Source organism: Pseudochaenichthys georgianus, chromosome 16 (assembly GCF_902827115.2).
Source record: "Pseudochaenichthys georgianus chromosome 16, fPseGeo1.2, whole genome shotgun sequence".
NCBI classification, from domain to species: Eukaryota; Metazoa; Chordata; class Actinopteri; order Perciformes; family Channichthyidae; genus Pseudochaenichthys; species Pseudochaenichthys georgianus.
This window is the reverse complement of record NC_047518.2, coordinates 45,279,363-45,301,111: the sequence shown is the minus strand read 5'-3', so window position 1 is coordinate 45,301,111 and position 21,749 is coordinate 45,279,363. Positions and strand designations below refer to the sequence as shown.

The following is a 21,749-nucleotide window of genomic DNA, read 5'->3' as shown; positions in this document are numbered from 1 at the left end:
GAGGATCTGGTCCTTTTCATCTTCTCGCTGCGCGAGGGTACCGTGGCTACGTTTTCGTAGCCTACAGCGTTCAGGCTTGAACGTTTGATCGGAGGGATTTCTCTGCAAACAGCTGGCCGCGTGAAGCTTCGCGACTGACAGTCGGAGCTACGGGTCGTTAGACGCGTCCTCCAGGAGCTGCGCCGGCTGTGCAGAGCCTCGACAGACAGGTTTGTGTCAGCTTGTTGCTAGTGATGGCTGTGTTTCCACACCCGCTCCCAGCCAAGTTGTCCTGATTACCGTCTTATTGTTTGTGGCTTAGACTTTCTGGTGACGACCGTGTTCCCGCTTCCTCTCCCATAAAGTTGCCCTTATGCTCTTTTGAAAGTTCTGCTTGTGGCGTTGTGCCCGAGCTATCATTAGCATTTGAGTCCCAGCTTTGGCTGCGTCCCTCATTCGATTTAGTATGGAAAGCCAAGAGTGTCATACTTTAAACCCGTTTTTCGTTTAGATGCAGAAAGTAAGGTAAGTACTTTCTATTTTCTAGAAGCTATTATCTGGTCTTAACATTTGTGTTCTGACTTGGTCGCTTGATTGTTAGCAGCAGCCGCTTGGCTAACACCTTGCTGTTGAGCTTAACTATTAACTCAGGGCAGTGCTCCCGCTCCCTGTAGCATAGGGTTTGATTGCAGTAGCGCTAGTTCGTTGTATTACTGCTCCTAGTACTAGACTCCTAGCACTAGGATGATATGCAGAGAACATCTTCACGGCGGGTACTGTGTGCTCGGCATGTGCGGTTACTACTGTAACCAGACACGGTTCTATGCGGGCTGTTCTCTTTCTTAGAAGCTAATTATCTGGACTTAACATTGTGTTCTGACTTGGTTGCTTGATTGTTAGCAGCAGCCGCTTGGCTAACACCTTGCATGTACGGTTAAGGTTCATTATTTAACTCAGCCGGTGAGGGCAGTGCTCTCGCTGCTGCTCCCGGTAAACGCATGGTATGGTTGCAGTAGCGCTATATCGTGGTATTTACTGCTCCTAGTACTAGACTCCTAGCACTAGGACGATAGGCAGAGAACAATCTTCACTGTGTGTGCCGTGTGCTCTGCATGTATGGCCATTAAGGAGGATTTCATCCTCCCAATATTATATTGTCTAGTGGGCAGCCGTTGGCTGACACTTTTAGGCACCGGCCACAGTTACTATTGTAACTAAGGTACTAAGCCGTAAGTACTGGCCATAATTACTACTGTAACTACGGTTCCAAGCTGTGTAAGTACTGGCCATAGTTAATACTGTAACTACGGGGTTAAGCCGTAAGTACTGGCCATAGTTACTACTGTAACTACGGTTCCAAGCCGTGCACGTACTGGCCATAGGCAATACCGTAACTACGGCTCTATGCCGTGTAATGGCCATGGTTACGACTGTAACGACGGTGCTAAGCCGTGTAAGTACTGGCCATAGTTACTACTGTAACTACGGTTAGATGCCGTGTGAGCCCTGGCCATGGTTACTGCTGTAACTACGGCTCTGTGCTATTCTATTCTTTAGAAGCTAGTTATCTGGTCTTAAACATGTGTGTTATTTGACTTGATCTCGCTTGATCGTTAGCAGCAGCCGCTCGGCTAACGTCTTGCGTATACTGTTAAGCTTCTTTATTTTACCCAGCTAGGTGAAGGCAGTGCTCTCGCTCCCGCTCCCTCTACCGGTAATGCGGATGTAGCTACATCCCTTTTTCTGTTCGGCGAGTAGTAGCACCGCTCTACTCTTCCCGTTCAGCAGGTAGCCGGTGAAGGCTGTGTTCCCGCTCCCGGTTACACTGCATCTGGCGTTCGACTCTAACTTAACCAGTGAAGGCAGTTCTCGCCCCCACTCCTGGTAGACGCCAAACGGCCTCGTTTTTCCGTTAAGCAGGTAGCCGGTGAAGGCTGTGTTCCCGCACCCGCTCCCGGTTACACTGCATCTGGCATTCGTCTCTAACTCAACCAGTGAAGGCAGTTCTCGCCCCCGCTCCTGGTAGACGCCAAACCGCCTTGTTTTTTCTGTTAAGCAGGTAGCTGGTGAAGGCTGTGTTCCCGCTCCCGGTTACGCTGCATCTGGCATTCGTCTCTAACTCGACCAGTGAAGGCAGTGTTCTCGCCCCCGCTCCTGGTAGACGCGGAACTGCCTTGTTTCTCCGTTAAGCAGGTAGCCGGTGAAGGCTGTGTTCCCGCACCCGCTCCCGGTTACACTGCATCTGGCATTCGTCTCTAACTCAACCAGTGAAGGCAGTTCTCGCCCCCGCTCCTGGTAGATGCCAAACTGCCTTGTTTTTCTGTTAAGCAGGTAGCTGGTGAAGGCTGTGTTCCCGCACCCGCTCCCGGTTACGCTGCATCTGGCATTCGTCTCTAACTCAACCAGTGAAGGCAGTGTTCTCGCCCCCGCTCCTTGTAGACGCTAAACTGCCTTGTTTATTCTGTTAAGCAGGTAGCTGGTGAAGGCCCCCCCCTCCCTCCTTCGGTGGGCGCCCCTCCTTCGGTTGGCGCCCCTCCTTCGGCTGACGCACCTCCTCCGGTTGACGGAGAGTCCTCCGTCGCGTACCAGTCAAGCCAGGGGAGCTGTTTAGATCAGCTGCCCTGGGAGGCACTGGAGTGTGCCGCCCAAGCTAGGCAGACCAGGCAGCAGCACTCGGGTCCTCGCAGACCTGTGCCCACTCCCAGCTGGCCCAGGGGCCGCTCTAGCAGCTGCACTCAGCCGCTGGATTACAGGGGTGGTCTGCAAAGGTCTTAGCGGCCCACTCAACCGCCTCCCAATGACTTTCGTGCCCCATGTCGCCCGCCTTCCAGGCGGCCTCGTGCCCCAGAGCCTGACCGGACCCCCCCCCAAGAGGCTCCAGGGTCCGGGGGGCTGGGCTCTGAAATCCCGGGGGTGGTCGGCGGCTGCTTTCCCAGCAGCAGCTCAGTTTCTGGGCAGTCTGTACTTCCGTCCCTTGGGTGGTTTTCACCTTAACCCAGGGGTACGGACCGCAGCTCCGGCCCCTAGCCTTCGGCTGGGTCTAATTGACAGTCGTCAGCGATCCGGCAGGGGCCCTACCTCTGGGCCAAGAGTTGTCCGTCCTTTTGTCCAAGGACGCAATCAACCCAGTAAGACCCTCTGCATACTTTCTCGTGAGCAAGAAAGTCGGCGGATTTCGCCCGATCTTGGACCTCAGAGGAATCAACAGATTCCTGAAGGTGCTGCCATTCTATATGCTGACTACTGCATACGCACAGGTGGAGTGGTTCCCAACCGAGGGATGCCTACTTCCACGTGGGCCGGGCAAGAGGGTGCCTTATATTCAGTTCCTCCGGCCCTTGGGCAGACTGGCAGCTGCCTCGGCCGCTGGGCCCTTAGGCCCGCTGTCGTTGTGCCCCATGCAGATGTGGCTGAACAGCCTTCACTTGGACGCCAAGTGGCACAGGCACAGTGAAGTCAGGGTGTCGCAGCATTGCTCCACTCTCCGTCACGCTGGAGGGGCAGGGCCCATCTCTGGTAGGCGTGCCCATGGGCGCCATCCCATCCCGCCAGGAGACCATCACCATAGGTGCATGTCTCTCAGGGTGGGGTGCAGTGCGGCAGGGCAGGACCGTTCAGGGTCAGTGGTCTGCCCAGCAGAGTGCGCGCCGGGTCAACGTGCTAGAGCTTCGGGCCGTGCAGCTTGCACTCACGCACTTTCTACCCCAACTGGGGGGCAAGAATGTGCGTGTTCCTTGGGGACAGCATGTACATTGTTGCTTAGACAACAGTCCCTTCTAGATAGTGGACGTTCTCACTCCACTCTGAATTTATGTGGCTGCGATTCTGCCCGACATGTTCGGGTCGACGGCGCCACGGCGGGGTGCCACAGGTCGGTGTCCCTCTTTATGAGAGGGGCTTTACGGCAGCGTCCCCCTTGCACCCCGAGGGCTCCGGCTTGGGACCTGCCCTTGCTGCCGGATGCCCTATCACCTCCTCCCTTCGAGCCCCTGGCCCAGGTGGGGCTTAGGTGGCTGCCCACAAAGGCAGCATTTCTGCTTGCCATAGCCTCAGGGAAGTGAGTCGGGGAGTTGCATGTCCTCTCCATAAACAATACATGCCCGAGGTGGGACTCTCATGCGTTGCCCTTTGGGCAAATGTGGCATTCCCGCCCGGGGTCCTTCCACAAACTCACTTCAATCAGCCTGCCCAGCTGGCACGCTTTGACATTCAGGAGTACGGCACATCGAAGTTGCTGTGCCCGGGGGGTGCCCAAAGGGCGTATATCAAGCCTACTGCCTGTATACGGCAGGAGGAGCAACTCTTGACTTTGCCCTGGCGGCACTAAAGGAGGTTAGGCCCTCTAACCAGTGGCTTACCCACTGGGTTGTCGATACCATCTCACAGGCTTACGGGGCCAGTGGCCGCCCCCTGCCACCAGGCTGAGATGCCACTCTACAAGGAGCATCTCAACATATTGGGCTGCCCTGAGAGGGGTGCCCCTGGAGACCATCTGCGCCGCGGCGTCGTGGGCGTCTTCTGGCACATTCTCCAGTTGTCATCAGGTCAATGTCGCCTCTGGCGGTCAGTAGGGACGAAATAGAACGATAGTTACGGCTGTAACTACGGTTCTATGAGTCCCGGATGACCGCCAGAGTTCCATGTCACTCAGAATTCTTGTGTGCTCGCGAGAAGATTCGGGGAACAGATCCTCTGACAATACCGGCTGATATAGCCGGTGTCACGTGGGTCACAGGTGACTTTGTTGTTATTGGTACTCGAGCTGCGCATGCGCGCGATGGACATATCCAGTGCTAAAGCACCGCCTCTGGCGGTCATCCGGGACTCATAGAACCGTAGTTACAGCCGTAACTATCGTTCTCTAGAAAAGTATCTGATGTAGTGCTTTGTGTAGTATACGCTGGTGTATATCATGCTATATTTTGACTTAGAGTGATTTTTTTTGGACGTTTCACTTGGTATAGATAACTGGAAAAAATAAAACATTGATAGTGTGGCATGAAAGCTTCAAATGTGAACTCCATGTCAACATATTTTTTAGAGATTAGCTTACCTTACCTTTCCACCTAAGATACGTCACTCAAATTCATCATTTGCAGTTAAATTGATTTTGCACCATTACTTTTTTCTCACTCACTTCCACCTATGTGAATATTATCATTGTATTGTACTGTACTTAGGTTTAATTCAGAGGTACGTGTACTTTGAGTATTTCAATTTGTTGCTATACTTTGTACTTCTACTTATCTACAGTTCAGAGGTACAGGGTGTACTTTCACTCCACTACATTTATGTAACACCTTTAGTTACTTCACAGATGTGGATGAATGATGTGAAATATAACCAAGTGTTAAATCAGACTTTAGTTCCACCTGGAGTAAATCCACAAGCTACCCTGCAGCATACAAAGTCATTCAAACTAGCTGCACCTTCACCAGCTTTGAGAACATGTTCATATTCAATCATTATAAAACATATCATATATATTATTCTGAAATGGACCAATCTGCACAACGACTACTTTTACTGTCGCTACTTTCACTATATTTTGATGAGAATACTTTTCTACTTTTACTTGAGGGACATTTTGAATGCAGGACTTTTACTGTAACAGAGTATTCCTACACTCTGGTACTTCTACTTTTACTCAAGCACAAGATCTGAGTACTTCTACTTGTACTCAAGAACAATATCTAAGTACTTCTACTTTTACTCAAGTACAAGTTCTGAGTACTTCTCCCATCCCTGCCAAAAAGTATAAATGGGCCCCTTTAAGAAACCTTTTCAGGCACAACGTGGCGATAATCGTTATCCATAACATAAAATAAAAACAATTTATAAACCCACTACCTCCTGCAAACGTCAGATAGACACGAATATAAACTCACTGGTGCAACACCAAAGACAAATATTTATCTTAGCAGTTGGTAGAAACCAAAAACAGAGGTGAACTCAAAAGTGAATATTTGACTGACCTTCATCAGATTGACACAACCAGCTCTGAATGAATCCTCATGTTGCTCTGTAACTGCTGCATATTTAAATTAGCAACTGATTGCAAACAAGTTCCTCAACTTGAAGGGTAATGATGTGTCATGTGTTGTATAACGAATTTGTGTTGGCTGCCCCCATAGCTGACAAAACAAGTTTAATGCAGGTTTGTAAATTAAAAAAATGTTTACATAAAAGATAAATGTATTTCAACGATCTCATTCACAGAGAATGTGGCTTTACGTGGAAGAGCAAGCATGTCAGAGCGTATTGCCGACTTGTATGGATTTGCCGTGAATCTTTGCCATGAGCCATCTAGTGTTTATATATATCTATGACTGTCACCATAGATATATATATATATATAAACACTAGATGGCTCATGGGAGATGTTCCAGCGTAGCTGACTGGCCGCCATCTTGCTACAGTCAACAGTTACTCTGATTCGCGTTATGGTAGCTGTTGTAAGGTGAGTGATCTGCACAAAAATACTCTTAATTCGCTGAAATCTTGACTGATTTACAAACGGTTTGGTTTATTATAAACATTATTAGCATGGCTATGATACAGGATGCTTGGACATGTTGAAATTGCAGCTTTTCTTTGTGTATGTGGTTGTATTTATTAGCTGGCTAATAACAAGAGGCTGTCAGTGAGACCTAGTATTACAAAGTTCACCCAGCAACTTTACACCAGTGGGAGAGGCAGAACTGCTCTTTCTTTTCAACATAACTTAAGTTACACATGATTTCTTCCAAGTGGTTTGGCTTGTTAAAAACATCTTGCATTATGATACAGGAATTTGCTGGCTTTGTGTTTACAGAAGTACCTGACTATGCCGGACTTTTGTGCAGCCTACGGATGCTCCAATCGCTGCTGTCTGCAAACAAGAACCCGTGGGATCACCACATATGTTTATGTTTGCTCAGTCTAATAAACCCATAACATGGTTGTGAAAGAATACCAAAGCTGAGGCTGGACGATGATTGATTGTTAGTGTGCCATGTGTCACTGTGTGTCTTATTGGTTTTGTGGTATACTGTATTTTATTTTATTGTGTGCAAGACACATTTAAAACAAATAACCTTGAACCTTGAAGCCCCATCTCTCCCCACCTGCTCCTGCTTCCTACATCCCCTCCACACCACACCAAGTTGTTCTTCTTAATAATAATAATACATTTATGTTGGGGGGCCGCCTTTCATAACACCCAAGGACACCTTACAGGGGCATAGGGGCAATATAGGGAACAATTTAAACAGTGGATTTTGTGATATATCAGCCGGGGTGAGTCAAGACAAACCACAAATGGACTACAGAAGGACATATGGTACAGTTTATATTATTCTTGGTCTTTTTTCAATAACATATTTCAAAGGTTCTGGATTTGTTTACAAATCTAGAAACTAAATACAAAACTAGGATGATATGAAGATCTCATGTCAAAAATAATTGTGATAAATTAGACAGAACTGGCCTGTCTGTGAGCACATTTTATGTTGGTTTGGTTCTTCTGATAAAGGTGTGAATATCTAAATAATATACCAACATATGCTATTGTCATTAGTTGTGTCCCTGTTCTTCAAGCTAAGGCATTGCTCAATTAACAACTCTTGGTTTACAGAGTGGTAACATGAGACCGATTTTTATATATAAAATATAAATGTATTTTAATTTTATAATTTATTTTAAATATTGACAATATAATAAAATAAATGGAAATATATACACCGGCAAATATTTAATATAAATACCTTGTGTGTGTGTATAGCTATTGCTTTATCTGATTAATGTTATTTTCATATGAAAGTCCATGATTATAAGAATGCAGTATCATAACTACATCTTTGATGTTTGAAAATCGGTTGAAAATTGAGCAAGCTATGGTTATTTAAATAGTAAACCATAATGTTATGAATGAGAGCACTGCCTGTAGCAAGATGGCGGCCAAGTGGCAACGTCGGTCTCCATTGGCCAGCAGCGCGTGTGAGCCATCTAGTGTTTATATATATCACTAGAGGCTTCTCAATACTCAAATTTCCCCTCCTCGACTCCTCGGTCCTCCGGTAGTGACCCGGAAATGAATTTCAGCGCGCCATTTTGAAGGACGTCTCATTTCTCTAAATGCACACCGAGGATCGAGCGTCGAGGAGGCTCTCTGGAGGAGCTACAAGAGGCTTCTCAATACTCAAATGTCCCCTCCTCGACTCCTCGACTCCTCGGTCCTCCGGTAGTGACCCGGAAATGAATTTCAGCGCGCCATTTTGAAGGACGTCTCATTTCTCTAAATGCACACCGAGGACCGAGGATCGAGCGTCGAGGAGGCTCTCTGGAGGAGCTATAACCGAGGATACACTGATGGTTCCTCCACGGCTCCTCCGCGGATGCATTTCCGGGAACGGTGGAGGCGTGACGCACGGCCGGACTTATCTCAGCCAATGACAGCTCTGCATGCATCCCCTGGATATTATTTTAGAAACTGCTCTCATCGCAACGCGATGTTTACAGTGAGAACAGCTGTGAGGCCCTGCAGAAAGCAGAGCAGTGTGTAAAATAAATATCACTCAGTATAACAGACCTACTCTCTTTATTTGCTTTAGTTTAGTAGATATATACAAACAAAGAGTCGATATTTTTCTAAAACCATTTAGTGCTTCACATAATAAAATACACAACGGCTGTAGCCTGATTATGCTTTAGGAGCTGTAGGTGTGTGTGGTACAGTGTGTGGTACAGTGTGTGTGTGTGTGTGTGTGTGTGTGTGTGTGTGTGTGTGTGTGTGTGTGTGTGTGTGTGTGTGTGTGTGTGTGTGTGTGTGTGTGTGTGTGTGTGTGTGTGTGTGTGTGTGTGTGTGTGGTACAGTGTGTAGGTGTGTCCTGTACAGTGTGTAGGTGTGTGTGTGGTACAGTGTGTGCGCAGATGCGGCGGACAGACAGGTCTTAGTTGGTTTGGTGTCCTCTGCTTACTTTTAATACTTGCAAATACAACTTTTGGCCCGTAATTTCAATTCCCCATTTCAGCGACCAGAGAGAGGGGGGGGATATATCCAGTCTCTGATTGTGTTACGTTATTATGAGAGTGCTCTCATACTTTAAATTGCATATATTTATATAAATATATTTGTGTGTGTGTGTCCGCATCTGTAGCCTGTTATTGTCTCATTATACCGCACTCTCAATTAATTCAAGGTAAATATGTGGGGGAACAATGTTCAGCTGATCTAACAGAGATTATAAAATATGACAAAACACTCGACAGCTGATGCAGCTGTTGCCACGTAATAATGAACGGACGTCGCTTTAATATGACCGCTCAGAGGAGAGGAGTTCTCATTTCTTTAAACGTCTGCTGCTTCCCCTCCTCTCTCCTCGGTTCCCCTCCTCGGTCCTCCGCTCGCATCTCCTGTGGGCGGGACTAAGTCTCGAGGAGGGGAGTCGAGGAGGGGAGTCGAGGAGGGGAAATTTGAGTATTGAGAAGCCTCTATTGTCACTGTCACTACCCGATCCGTCACCCTACCCGATCGGTTCTGCGCATGTGCGAGATGGTCCGGAAGTCCGGACGGCAACCCAAGATGGACACTTGACACAGTGGCTTTTAGCAAAGCTCAAAAAGAAAAACCGAGAGAGATGAGTTATTGTTATTACAACGTGACTTCACTATTATTTAACAACTCTTTTTATTGGGTTCTTTTATTTGGGGTTAAGTACATTGTCAGAATAAGTGAGAAATAGATTTAACTTCTGTTAGACAGCTATCATACTGAATACATATTTACTGTGAATGTATGCAAAAATGTATGGCATATGGCTGTCTAACAGAAGTTAAATTCATTCCTCACTTATTCTGACAATGTACTTAACCCCAAATAAAAGAACCCAATAAAAACAGTTGTTAAATAATAGTGAAGTCACGTTGTAATAACAATAACTCATCTCTCTCGGTTTTTCTTTTTGAGCTTTGCTAAAAGCCACTGTGTCAAGTGTCCATCTGGTGTTGCCGTCCGGAGTTGTCCAACATGGCGGACCCTCTCGCACATGCGCAGAACCGATCGGGCAGGGTGACGGATCGGGTAGTCACAACACCTGTCTCCAACCGTTCTTATTATACATCCATGCTCCAACCTAGCAACTGTACTACATTTAGCACATGTATGCCTATCGGTACCAGTAAAGGAGGAAGGGAGGTGACCAAACATAAGACAGAGAGCAGGAAATAGCACCCGAGGGTGGGGAAGGAGCCATAGCTAGCTATCAAGCTAAAGTAGCTACCGTTAGCAAACCCGAAAGGAGTGTCAGCAACTGTGGAGTTAAAGTCGCTACGAGAAGGAGAGTTGTGAGTGCTTAAGCTGTAGTAACGTGTGATTACAACGTCAGGTAGCTGCCGTGATCAAGAATTTGTAAAACGATCGATTTAGTTTAAGATAATATAAGCTATCAGCAGCAGAGCAGACACACAGGATAGCCCGGAGTTGACAACACGCTTACCGCAATAGTGAGGGTCCAGTAGGAAAAGTTCTTTGCAATCCGCCAAAAACCGGAAGAAGAAGAGGTGAGTGGATTAAACATCTGCAGAGGTTTCATTAAGTGTATTTACACCTGTTAGCTTAGTTTACAGTTAATCACGAATCAGAAGTTATCTTATTTAGCACAACAGCTGCAATCTTGGAAGAAAGAAACTAACAAAAAAACTTTAAAATGTGCGCCAAAAATAGTCTCAAATTATCTTTAAATAAAGGCTAAAGGCCAACAGCTAAAGTCTAAAAACTATCGTCTAACAGCTACACAGTCTTACAGCTGCAGTCTAAAAGCTATAGGCTAACAGCTAAAGTCTAGAAGCTATCGACTAGCTTTATGAACGCAGCCCCAGGTGTGTGTGTTTTATTCTCATTCAGGTGGAAGAAATACCTTAATAATTACTTTCTCTAACATTATTATATCGTTTAGTTTGAGTAAACGCTCACCCTTTCTACCTTCAGCATATTGTTTTAGTACGGTAACTCTTCTTTATTACCGTTAGCATACTGGTTTCTGTTAGGTAACTCCTTTATGTTACAGGATGAATCCTCAGTTGATTGACTTGTTGTTTCTAGTCTTCTCCTGACTGACTGAGTCCTGGAGCTGTGAGTTTCTCCTCTTCAGTGAAGCAGCTTTATTACTGTCTCCTATTGTCGCAGACAAAGTAGCATTACATGGAAATACTCAAGTAAAGTAAAAGTACCTCTAAATAGTACTGAAGTACAGTACTTGAGTACATGTACTTAGTTACTTCTCACCTCTGCTATGAACCTACGAAGTAGCTGTGGATTAGTTTTGTTGTGTCTGTCGGTTGTATTGAGTTGTCTTGTTTTGTGTCAGCTCTAGTTTTGTTGATTTATTTCAGAGACCCAGCCGGAGAAGGAGCACTGAGAGCAGCATGGACGAGAACAAAGAGACCCCTGGAGCTCAGGTCAGTGTGCACTTCATCACAATATATTCCTAATTCCAGCGTTTCCACCAGGCGGGCGTCTTGCTGTCATTTGGCGCCCTTATTCCGCTCGGAACGCCCTGAACTCGAGCCAAGGGCATCCAAAAGAGTTTTTATCGCTTGAAATGACAAAAAGGAAAAAGGACGAGGACATCCCTCTGTTGGAGGGGCAAAGCAGTGTGGTGGGATTCTTTTCTCCTCCAGCAAAGCGTGTTCCTGTGACGGAAAGTGTACTGCCGGCGAGCCTTGGGGGTGCTGGAGCACGCGCGTGAACTGCGAGCACCAGAGCCTCGCAGCGGCGAAACTGAGGCTTTGGTAAACTGTGGTAAAATGAAGAGCCGTTTGGGAGCCGAAAGAGCCGGCTCTTCTTAGTGAGCCGAGCCAAATGATCCGACTCACTAAAAAGAGCCGGAATTCCCATCACTAATACGTAAAGAGATAGTATCTATAAGGGAAGGCTCAATTCAAAATGCAAGTCCAGGGTTTCCCTCACATAGACGTTACTTGGGCCGCCCAGGTTTAATGGCCACCAAAGTATATTTCGCGACCCATTCATTATTATTTTGTTTGTATCCGTCCGCGACCACGACGCCATCTGCAATCGATTTACTAGTGGACAATGATCCCTTGCTTGCTGTACCTGTTCGCTCTATCACTAAAACACTAGTGCTAGCTAATGTTTTGCAAAATATTAAAAGTGAGGCTGTTATAGTAGACCTTCAGTCTAGTAGCCTCACTTCTAATATTTTGCTAAACATTTGCTGGATACATGTTGGCTAGCTAATGAGCTTCACATATCAACCTGAAAAACTGCGAGGCTCCACTCGCAGCCTCCCTCTCCACACCACAGTTACTCCGCTGCGAGACGCTGCACGCACCCCCAACTCTGACTGACTTCCCGCGTCCCTGTGTAACTGGGAAACTGATGGAATTGGATCATAAGATCGTAGGGGTGTAACGGTATTCGTCCCGTACCGTCACGGTTCAGACGTAACGGTTCGGCACATGCAGTCACGCGGCGAATATGCCTTTTTTTTTACGAGTGGGAAAAAAGTCTGTCATTCAGGGCAGTATCCACTACACTATATATATAATCCAGGGGGCGGTATTGCGCCTAAAAGCTGTTTGCCAGCCGCCCTTAAACAACAAATGAAGAACAAGAACAAAACTTCAGATAACGGCTGCAGCCTGATTATGCTTCAGATTTCAGATAACACACAGGAGCTAGAACCCACCTGCTTCTTTTAAATCAGCTATGTGGGAACATTTCGGGTTCCCTCTGGACTACAATAATGATGAAGTGTACGAGTGGTGGATCGGACGAGGACGGTGTGTCGGCGTTGTTAGACTGCGGTGCAGTATGCTAATGGGAACACAGGCCAAACATGCTAAATCATATCAGAAGGCATCACCCAGATTTGCCAATCACCGGAGCCCGGCAAAAGACAACAGCAGTTCAACAGCTGATCCCGCTGCTTTTAAGAAGCCAATAGGCATGAGAGCCGAGAGACCAAAATAAATAACGGAAGCTTTTGGCCCAATATATTGGGCTTTTGGCTTATGATGTAATATTTTCAAGACATTCTTTTTAGTTTTACAGCTTGATGAAACCTTTTTGTTTGACATCAGCCATTTCAACTGACTTACCTTCGAAAAACATGTATGGCTCTGCCGCTCAGCGCTGCTGCTTGCTTCAGTCTGTGTCTGTGTTCTTTCGCACCTGCCTGTAATTTGAGAAGGTCCCGCCTCTCTGTCTGGCTCCCGCCCCGAAAATCTTCAGTGTTGATTGACACTTCAGTAATAGCCTATCAGATAGCGCTTTGGGCGGGACATTGCTCCTGGACACAGATGCCCCTTTCACACCAACGCCTGAAAAGTACCGTTTTTTCCTGTTCACACCGCAGAGGCGCGCCGCCTCTTAGCTCTGGAATCCGGTTCACTTCCTGCTCCAAAAAATTGTCGGTCTAGAGCAGAGTTGGGTGTAACGCGTTACAAAGTAACATTGAAAACTTTAGCAGTCTGCGTGATCTGCCTGCAGGGAGGGGCGGGCCGGCCCTGCGAGTAAAGTAACGAGTAAAGTAACGAATTACTTTATGTAGAGAGTAACAAAGTAGTGTAATATATTACTTTTTTTTTAAAGTAATATGTAATATGTAATATATTACTTTTTTTTAGTAACGACCCCATCTCTGGTCTAGAGGCAAGAGCTTCGGAGCTAAGAGGCGGCGTCGCTTACCTCGAGGCGTGCATGAAACTAAACCCACCTCCCCTGAACATGGATCGACTGAAGAGTCTCGTCATGCCTGCCTACAAGCAGTAGTGCTTATAAACACACATTATAAAGTCAGGCAACACTAACCAGGCTTCGTGTGATTCTGTTTATTTGTACCTTACTTTGACCATCCGTTCACTGTTATTGATCATTGTGGAGAGAGGCAGACGTTTTGTTTTGTATTATAGCTGCTATCGGATGGAATCAATACATGGGCTGCACAGGTTGTCGTGTCCGACTATCACAAGTAGAATCATAATAAAAATACGCCGGTAAAATGTGCCTGTAGAAAACGGTTTATGCCACAATAGGATAGCAATAGCAAATATTCAGTTTAGCTTCGGTTGCTATGCTAACATCACCCATTTTATACCAGAGAAACTTTCATAACAACGTTGTGATGCCAAACAGCGTCAATTCAGACTGACACACATTCACTTAAGGGGAACTGGGGATATGTATCGGCTGCTTGTGTGACAGTCGGACAGTGAATACTTTAGAGCGGCCGCTGCAGAGTGAGCTAACGGGAGAAGAAACTCCCGTGCAAGAGCAGCCAGCACTGCAGCGGTCGGTAAATGCCGCTGAAACACATTAATAAACAATGAACCATGGCACTCTGGAGAAAAGCATAAGGTTGGAGAAGTCGTTATTTAATTTAATCTGGCTTTGTGTGATTAAAAGCAACACGATCATCGACCCGACGCAGTCCCCCATTGTTGTTGTTGTGAGCGCCGTAACGCCGTTGGGGAGCAAATCAGCGATATAAACGGTGACGTCATGACGCGGCAGCACCAGACAGGCTCTGGGTGGTGTGAACAAAGCGGGAGCAGAAAAGGGAAACCGGAGCTGAACCAGAAAAGCTCTAGCACGGAGCTAGAACGGGAAAAGCACTGGTGTGAAAGCTGTGGCCTGTGGAGAAATCCCATTGCTTTTTGTCGAGGGAACCAGCAGCTTACTTCCTGGTTTTATGACGCGTCACTGGCTGCACCTCTCAATATGATGCCAATATAAACAAGGTCTTCTGTCGGCTCTGTCCATCAATGCCGACCTATGCTGACAAGTAAGTGAAGTGTAGACAATATAAAGGTATTGGCTATAGAGAAATGTTCCAGCAGTTTAGGATAATGAAGGATCTAATCTATAGCCATTACATGTCTAACTCTTAATGACAGGAAGGCAGAAAGTGCATTATACAAATAATAATACTCATAATAATAGCAGACATATTTTAACAATGACCACCCTATCATTATTTTAATAAACTAAATATGAACAATTGAGGAAAATGAGGAAGAACTGATTGTTCAAATGTTCTAGTAATGTAGTTAGTGCATAAATTACTATTGCAACAAATGTGTTCATTTTCTTCATTATTAGTCGATTCTTTTTGGACGAATGCTCCGGGCCAGTGGTTACAATGGTGGGGCCAGTGATAATACAATTACTGCTCTTATAAAGGTCTTCAATGACATCCACTTAAACACAGACAGTGGCAGAACTTCAGTTAGTATTATTAGATCTCAGTGCTGCGTTTGACACTGTTGACCACAGCATAATAGACCGACTAGAAAACTGGGTGGGACTTTCGGAAACAGTTCTAAATTGGTTTGAATCCTACTTAAAGGACAGAAACAACTTTGTTTCTATAGGTAAATACAAATCTGAGTTGACAAATATGACGTGGGGTTCCTTAAGGCTCCATCTTGGGGCCTCTTCTCTTTAACATCTACATGCTACCACTGGCTCAGATAATGAAAAAAACACAAAATAAGTTACCATAGCTATGCGGATGACACCCACATTTACGTAACCATTTCACCAGGAGACTATTCTCCAATTCAAACACTGAGTAAGTGCATTGAACAAATCAATGACTGGATATGTCAGAATTTACTCCAATTAAACAAAGATAAAACTGAGGTCATGGTCTTTGGAGCCAAGGCAGAACGTATAAAAGTTAGCGCTGAGCTTCAGTCTGCAATGTTCAAAACAACAGATAAAGCCAGAAATCTAGGTGTAGTCATGGACTCTGATCTGAGTTTCAACAGTCACATTAAAACAATTACTAAATCAGCCTACTATCACCTAAAGAACATATCTAGGATTAAAAGACTAATGTCACAGCAGGATCTGGAAAAACTTGTCCATGCTTTTATCTTCAGTAGACTCGACTACTGCAATGGTGTCTTCACAGGTCTCACTAAAAAATCTATTAGAAAGCTGCAGCTGATTCAGAACGCCGCTGCTCGAGTCCTCACTAACACTAAGAAAGTGGATCACATCACTCCTGTTCTGAAATCTTTACACTGGCTTCCTGTGTGTCAAAGAATAGATTTCAAAATACTGCTGCTGGTTTATATAGCACTGAATGGTTTAGGCCCGAAATACATTTCTGATCTTCTGCTAAATTATGAACCATCTAGATCTCTCAGGTCTTCAGGGACTGGTCAGCTTTCTGTCCCCAGAGTAAGAACTAAACATGGTAAAGCAGCGTTCAGTTATTATGCTTCAAATATCTGGAACAAACTCCCAGAAACCTGCAGGTCCGCTGCAACTCTTACTACTTTTTAATCCAGACTGAAGACTTATCTTTTTGTCGCTGCTTTTAATTGAATCTGAGCCGTTGTGTTCATCAGTAAAAACTGCACTGTAACTTTTTATTCATGTACTTTTTATTCATGTATTCATGTATTTTTTCTTTCAATGTTTCTTTTTAAATGCCTTTGTCTGAATGTCTTTCATTTTTGTAAATCACCTTGAATTGCCTTGTTGAAAGGTGCTATATAAATAAACTTGGCTTGCCTATGTGTGCCAGTTTTGATTCCCTCAATTTGACTTTCAGTTCTTTCTCTGTCTAAGTGCTCCATAGTCTTTGTTTTTGAAAGCTATTTTCCTGGTTTTTATAACTTTTTTTAATGTCCTTAGTCACATATGATTTATTACTTGGATAGATGTGTATTTCTTTAGTGGGAACACATAAGTTAATATGGTCTTTGGTAACAGTAGTTATTTCATCTAGTGAATCTTCCTGAAAAATGTCCCAATCTGTCCAATCAAAACAGGCTTTCAACTGTTCCCTACTTTCATTTGTCCATGTCCTTATGACTTTCTTTTCTGGTTGACTTCCCTTCAGTTTGGTCTTATACACTGGTATAATATTCACATATTATCATATTTATGATCAGAGTTCAGTATTGGTGGTCTGTAGTGGACACATAGGCTCCTTTATCATTAACAAAGCATTTGTCCAGGATATTGTCTTTTCTGTTGTGATCCCTAACATACTGCTGGAACCCAGGTAACACAGTCTCCAGGCGACATTGCTTCATGTCCCTGAGCACTATTGCCGGTGCATCGGGGTGGCTGAGTTGCAGCTCGTGAACACAGTGACCTCTGCCGCTGGGAGGCACGTAAACAACAAACAGTCAAATACACCCTAATTCTCTAGGCAGATAAAAGGGTCTTAAGGCCATGCCGAGAATTTCTTGGGATTGCACGTTTTACATTTTACTGAGTATGATCGGCACCACAGATCATTAATATACACACAAATACCGCCTCCTCTGGTTTTCCCCGAGTTCGCATCCCTGTTTGCTCGAACAAGGGTGAATCCGGGTACTTCAAAGAGAGATTCAGGCATTGTAGATTGTAGCCAACTTTCCGTGAAACATAATAAAGAGGCCTCAAGAAATTCATGACAGTACCTCGTGTATGTCCTTAGTGTGTCCACGTTGTTGCTCAATGAGCGCAGGTTTGTGAGAATGATCAAATCAGGTTTTATTTATATAGCACATTTTTACAATGATTTTTGGTCGAGCCAAAGTGCTGTACATATAATAATTACCATACAGTAAATACAACAGCAAAATATGTGCAAAATATCAGTATGAGAAAACGACACCCTCTGACCTTAAACCCTCACATCGTACAAGGAAAAACTTCCGGAGAAAAACCCACAGTTTAAAGGGAACAAATGTGAGAAACCTCAGGTAGAGCAACAGAGGAGGGATCCCTCTCCCAGGACGGTCAGACGTGCAATAGATGCCGTGTATAAATCGAAAAGATAATACATTTTACAGCGTAGGTAGACCGAATGTTTGGAAATGCATGTGTCTATAATAAGAAGATTAATCCATGGGGATGTCAACAATCCTGTGAAAACAAATAAAAGGAGTTTAAAATCAATTCTGAACCGAACTGGAAGCCAGTGCAGGGCTCGACATTAAGGATGGCCCGGGGCCATCTAGTATTTAACTCGGGCAATGAAGCCTCACCTGCTGGTTGCCCGATCGGGCAATCTATTATGCCAATATCATGCAGCTCGGGGATCAGTCATGAGTGACCCGACAATAAAACTAAACATATCTATAACTAGTTCAGGTAGCCGCTGCTCGAGTCCTCACTAACACTAAGAAAGTGGATCACATCACTCCTGTTCTGAAGTCTTTACACTGGCTTCCTGTGTGTCAAAGAATAGATTTCAAAATACTGCTGCTGGTTTATAAAGCACTGAATGGTTTAGGCCCAAAATACATTTCTGACCTCCTGCTAAATTATGAACCATCCAGATCTCTCAGGTCTTCAGGGACTGGTCAGCTTTCTGTCCCCAGAGTCAGAACTAAACATGGAGAAGCAGCGTTCAGTTATTATGCTCCAAATATCTGGAACAAACTCCCAGAAACTTGCAGGTCCGCTGCAACTCTGACTACTTTTAAATCCAGGCTGAAGACTTTTCTTTTTGTCGCTGCTTTTAATTGAACTATTCATATCTTAGACTGCACTGTAACTTTGATCCATGTACTTTTTTCTTTTAATGTTTAATTGACTGCACTGTAACTTTTATCCATGTATGTTTTTCTTTTAATATTTCTTTTATTAGCTTTTCTTTTTAATGACTGATTTTAAATGCCATTTTCTTAATGTCTTTCATTTTTTGTAAAGCACTTTGAATTGCCTTGTGTTGAAAAGTGCTATATCAATAAACTTGCCTTGCCTAGTTTGAGAGGTAATTAAAATAGCTACGTGTGATATTCTAACCTGAAGTGTGTTTTGTCCGCTCACCGCTGCATGTGATTATCTAGAGCTGCGTGTCGACTCGTCAGCAGCAGCTGATCGCTCTCTCCCGTCAGATTAGACTTCATTCGCGTTTATGTCCATATCGATCAGATCCAGCTAGTTATAGCTAATGATGTGACTACCTGCTTATTAAAAGACACCTAAACAATAAGTGTCGCTATGCAACTGGGTGAGGCCACAAAGTATAGCGCAGGTGGGTGGGTGCGTGTGGTTAAAACATAGCAGCCTGTGGTCGCTCGTTAGCTGTTCTAATGAAGGTAAACACAGTGAAGGCACTGCTCTTTGCAGCTGGTGCTGCTCTTCTCAGATTCTGCTGAGTTACACCTCCTGGTGCTGCAGAGATTTCATGAAGTGAAGGGGGTTCTTCTTCTATAAAACAGCTGTGGGCAGCAGATACTGTGAGTGTCACAGACATGAATACATAGGTCAAGGCAGACTGGTTCACATACTCTCTTGTTTTGCCCATCCAGTGCTTGAACAAATAACTACACCCCTGGCCCGAAATGTCCCTAAAATGAAGTCCGAGTTTGAAATATATCTCAAATAATGTATGTATTTCCCCACATAAACATAACAGTCTGCAATGAAGCGGCTGTCTCCTGTGCGCTCCACTTCCTACTTTCTCTTGCGAACGTGATAAATTCTCACTTTTTTTTGTTTTCATTGCCCTCTAGGGGCTTCGTACAATACAAAAACAAATGCAAATATTTTATTTTAAAAAGTAAAGTCCTTTCGAGTCAAGTCTCAAGTCATGAATACCAAGTCAAAGTCAAGTCGAGTCTTTTATCAATGTTAGTCAAGCAAGTCTCAAGTTAAAAAATATGCTAGTCACGTGACTCGAGTCCCCCACCTCTGGTATATACTTTGGTTAGAATATTGCTGTATTACTGTATCAAATATAATACAAGTATAATAAACACAAACAGTTGATAAGTAGTATTTTGTTAACTCAAGGTTTATATTAAGTGAGTTTTTATTGTGTTAACTTGTGTATATATGCTTTTTAGATTGACTTTCTCTCTTTCTCTGTCCATCTGTTCTAGAAACTGAAAGGAAGAAAGAGACGTCACAGCTGTCAGCAATGTGACAAATCTTTTTCAACATCTGGAGATTTAAAGATCCACCTGCATATTCACAAGGGACAAAAACCTTACAGCTGTGAAGAGTGTGGGACAACTTTCACTAAATCATTTAATCTCAAATCACATCACCTTATTCACACAGGAGAAAAACCTTACAGGTGTGAAGAGTGTGGGAAAACTTTCTCGAGATCAGGTAATCTCAAATCACATCACCGTATTCATACTGGAGAAAAACCTTACAGCTGTGAAGAGTGTGGGACAACTTTCACTACATCAGGTGCTCTCAAATCACATCAACTTATTCATACTGGAGAAAAACCTTACAGGTGTGAAGAGTGTGGGTCAACTTTCTCTAGATCAGATGCTCTCAAATCACATCACCGTATTCACACTGGAGAAAAACCTTACAGCTGTGAAGAGTGTGGGAAAACTTTCACTACATCAGGTAATCTCAAATTACATCACCGTATTCACACTGGAGAAAAACCTTACAGGTGTGAAGAGTGTGGGACAACTTTCACTAAATCAGGTCATCTCAAATCACATCAACTTATTCATACTGGAGAAAGAACCTTACAGGTGTGAAGAGTGTGGGACAAATTTCTCTAGATCAGATGCTCTCAAATCACATCACCGTATTCACACTGGAGAAAAACCGTACTGGTGTGAAGAGTGTGGGAAAACTTTCACTACATCAGGTGCTCTCAAATCACATCACCGTATTCACACTGGAGAAAAACCGTACTGGTGTGAAGAGTGTGGGAAAACGTTCACTCAATCAGGTGCTCTCAAATCACATCTTCGTGTTCACACAGGAGAAAAACCATAGTGGTTTTAAGAGTGTAGGGCCCTGATTTAAGCTTTTGTTTGTTCACAGTTTATAATAAACAACTCCCATCTATTGGCCATACGTTGGGTGATCCTTTTTTCCATTACAGATCCCATCCCAACAGCGCCATCTGTTGACGTAACATCAGAATGGACAGGCATAATGTTCACTGTTCCTTTAAGTTTCGTTTGCTGGCTGTCCGTCTGCTGACAGGGCGCTGATTCAAACAGCTGACATTATTGCAGCATTAAATCCAAGCCATTGTCCAATACAGTTTATGTATCCAATATACGATCCAGTTTTAGTGCTGCACATACCCGGCCGCTTTCCCAGACTTGGTTCTCTGCGTCTCCTTTCGCTGTCTTGATGAGCGCAGGTGGTGACAATCTCCAGCTGATTGTGGCGTGTTGTCCAGCTGATCCGTGATGATGGTGTCGGTTGTGAAGTAATCCAATTATTTGTCAGGTGAAATTGATCCTTAATCCAATGTGATATGTTTCTTATATTATTCAGTTTCACTCATAGAGTACGATTCTACTTAATGTAATGGCAATTTAAATGTTCCTGTGTCCTATATCTTTTTGCCATTACTTCACAGGAGGGTTTAGTGCAGGGGTCGGCAACAGGCGGACCACGGTCCGGATCCGGACCCAGACGCCGACCTATACGGACCCGGAGCTATAATCAATACATTAATAGGGGATTTTTCGACACCTCCCGCTTTTTTAACGCTGATTTGGGTGCCTTGTGTAATTCGTGGAGAACCGAAGCGTTTTCGTTTTGGGGGTGGGGAGTCCGTCCGTCAGTCCGACTGACGGACAACTTCTCACTTCAAAAAAGAAGAAATATAGACCGCAAGAATAATTAAACAAGCGAGTACCTGTTGTTCCTGGCTAAGGACAGGTTCCTTGAACACAACACGAGCGTAACGTGTCTTCACGTGGTATATGTCTCGTCTGAAAGGAGTGCTGACAGAGAGCACCGGAACGCCGCTCCAGCCCTTCCAATATTGCAGTACCCATAAGGAGCCGTACACATGCCGCAGTGTTTGCGTGGC

The 21,749-nt window shown here is 44.6% G+C and overlaps 1 protein-coding gene and 1 pseudogene across 1 annotated transcript in view; one reads left to right on the top strand and one right to left on the bottom strand.

Moving 5' to 3' along the window:
* The window catches only part of LOC139435364 (zinc finger protein 850-like), a 128,615-nt gene that overhangs the window by 54,490 nt on the left and 52,376 nt on the right, over nucleotides 1-21,749 (bottom strand). The gene's annotated exons all lie outside the window — the stretch shown is intronic.
* Nucleotides 10,034-20,692, top strand: LOC139435370 (zinc finger protein 253-like; annotated as a pseudogene).